Source organism: Malania oleifera, unplaced genomic scaffold (assembly GCF_029873635.1).
Source record: "Malania oleifera isolate guangnan ecotype guangnan unplaced genomic scaffold, ASM2987363v1 ctg583, whole genome shotgun sequence".
Lineage (NCBI taxonomy): Eukaryota > Viridiplantae > Streptophyta > Magnoliopsida > Santalales > Ximeniaceae > Malania > Malania oleifera.
Window position 1 is genome coordinate 3,646 of NW_026652103.1, and position 3,645 is coordinate 7,290.

Consider the following 3,645-nt stretch of genomic DNA (forward strand, 5'->3'; position numbering starts at 1 on the left):
TTAGTATTAATATTATATTATTTGTACATTATTGGTAGTGTTAGCACATTATTTATGTATAAACACAAGTATATCATTTATTATTAATATTATTGGAATATTATTGTTATTATCATCATCGTCATTATAATTAGCATGTTATTATTATTATTATCATAATATTGGTACATTACTACTATCATCATTATTATTAAATGTGCAATATGTCTAATATGTAGGGTTGGCTGGCGTTTAACATGTAAGTTTTGGTTGAATGTATTTATTTATGTAATGGTCATGTGGTGTGTTTGACGTTTAGGGTTTTAATTAGTTTGCATGTCTAGGGATGACTACTTCCATATAGCTTATGAATTAATTTTAGGAAATCCACATTAGTGTGTATTGGTCTTTAGGGTTTCTATATAATGTATGTTAAGTTTTAGGGTTGCCATAACCTCATTCTTTTTCTTCCCATGTGTGTATGTTATATGATTTACGTGAGGATCTAGTTATTTCTATATTGGTATAGTTGTATTTATAGGATATTAGACATGTGTATTATTATAATTATTGCTTCTTATTATTACTATTATAATGTGTGTTAGGTATTATATATTATTATTATCATGTGTTGAATTATTATGGCACTATTATTATATTATTGATACGTTAATGAGTGTATTATTACTAGTATTATTTATTATTTATTACTGTTATTATATTTATTACTATTATTATATCTATTGTTATTATTATTATTATTATTTATCGTTTATCATCATTATTATTATTATTATTATTAATATCATTGTATTTATTATTACTATTGTTTTTATTATCATGGTACGTTATGATTAGTGTTTTTAATATTATTTTTCCATAGTCGTTGTTATTATGATATTTTCACTATTAATTATTTTCGATTTTTTTTAATCCCTATGATTTTAATGCTAGGGTATGAGCTTTCGAGCTTCACGTACCTTAAGTTCTGAGGGAATATATATGCATATATAACATTTATTTATTTATTTATTTATTTATTTATTTTTCATGTGTATTTATAAACTCATAAAAGGAGTAACTTAAAGACTTTTTAAATTAACTTAGGGATAATTTTAAATTAATTAGGTACCGTTCATAAGAATGGACGCGTAGGGGGTGCTCATACCTTCTCCTCGCGTAATAGAACTCCCGACCCTAATTCTGGTAACGTAGGCCTATTCTACCAATAACGGGGTTGTAATCATGTGTTCTAACCATACTAAAAGGTTAGTGGTGACTCCGACATTCTCTATTTTTCCTTGAAAATTTTTAAAATCATTTTTATTAGTGATGATTATAAAACCATGACTAATGCTCTATTATTAGTGATGGTTTTACAACCGTCACTATTACTCAAGTATTAGTGACAATTGTGAAACTGTCAGTAATGGTCTATTATTAGTGACGATGTTAGAATCGTCACTATTGCTCTACAGAGCTATTAGTGACGATTTGAATTCCTTCACTAAAACTTTTTAAAAGGTATTAGTGACGATTTTGAAACCGTCACTAATACTTAAATTGGATAATTAATAGTGAAATTAATTTTGTTTCCAATTATTAATTCTTGTAAAAATCAGTAATTAAATTACATTTTCTTATACATTCATAATTGCAATAAAATTCATAAATTATTCAAAATTCTAATTCAAATTAAAATACAAATATGTTATACAAATTCAAATTCAAATTCAAATACAAATATATTATACAAATTCAAATTTACATACAAATACATTATATAAATTCAAATTCAAATACATTTCATTTGTTCAGATAACAAAGAAAGTGAAAAGCTGCATTCGTAGTGCATGAGTCCTGACGTTGTCACAGTTGCAAACCCTACAAATTAATTAAGAAAGTTAAAAAAATTAGTATATGCTTTTTGAAAAATTTTGGCAGCGTTTCTCCTGTAAATATGATATTTTCCATAGAGATACTCCGAACCCTAGGTATTTACGATAAATAGTTCACAATAATCCAACTAGTAATTAATTTTTCGAGTGCACGGGAGCTTCATATAATAAGCATTAAATAACGTAACGTGTTCATGCATCCTATAAAACACATATATCATAATATAGTGTATTATCCCCATAAACAACATATTTCATAAAGTAGACACAGTTGGTATGAGATTCACTATATAATGAAAATCCCAAGAAAGAGAGCTCCTCTCCAAAGAAAAGAAAGAGATGATACGTGCATTGTGAAGAGTGGAAATCTTAAGAAGATGAAGTCTCATCTACTCCAACGACTGTAACCAGGCCAAGTATCCTCCCAAAATCAAACCCTATTGCCATTAGCTACTCTAAAATGAGTGGAAGGAAGGAACAAACAAGCAAAATGGGAAACAACTTTCTACAGACTTGCATGGGAAACAATGTCACTTCCTCTAGTATTCCATCCATTCTGATGGACCCTATATTACTTTTAATCTCCTTTTATGGCAATTAACAATTAATTTTTGGTTGCACATAAATTAAACTTAAACCTTGAAACATAAATAACAAACTCCAATGAAAATTAGCATAACCACCAAGCAAGCAAGAAATCAACGAAAAAATATATCACATAGTCCAAAATTGGTCTCATGAATTTTTCTTTTCTTTCCCTAAAATTTTCAACAAATTTTTGGCAGCATGCCATTTATAAATAGAACATTTCCCAAACTTACGAGTCACAAAAGCATGCAATTCAAATATTTTTGCATCATACAGATGCCATTTAGATTAAGACATGCAACAACCTAAAATTATCTACCAACAGGCAATACACATCACTGCATCAGCCATGCAGGTGGCGTTCCAATCAAGCATGTAGTCCTAATGTCCACTACCAGCAAAAGTTCACACGATATATCAATCCAAGCATGCAGTCCAGAAGTTAAATCATCTATTAAACTGAAGTTAGATATACCAATCTCTAGCTGCAATGAAGACATGGATGACAGAGAAGGACGTTGAGGTCGTGGATGGTGGTGGCTGCATCAACGATTCTTTATCTAGGTTACCTGGAGTTTCTTTTCAAAATTGATTTGAAATGCGATAAGCTTGCCTATATAGACAAAATGAATTTTAGTCTTTCATCTGATAGGTTGTCTCTTATAGTTAAAGTATGATTTAAATATTAATTTTATTTATCTTGAATCTTTAAAATCAAGCAAAACTAGTATAGAAAACAACTCAACTAGCCAATCCTTAAAAGAAGGTCCGCTTGTGTCCCAAATCATAATTTGACTGTTTGACACACTCGAAAAGGATTCTTAGATTCCCATCTGCTTCTAATAACACACTAAATGTAATTAATAAATTTTATTTTCAAAATTATTTTCTAATTTTTTAACATTTATATGAAAATATTGAAAATTAAACAAAAGTGGCTTTTTCAATTTTTGATCCAAGTGTTATAAGAACTAGAAAACACTACAATTTTACTTGCTCGGACGTGGCAAATGTTTTTTCTCATCCTTTCAAAAATATTTTAACATTAAATGGCTAATCCTATCTTTCATTTTTTTTTTGGGAAAATTTTAACGCAATTTCGGCAGCATGTCATCTGTAAATTGGACGTTTTCCCATAAAACCTACACCTGATAGGTTCAAATAGAGCATTTATAAGAAG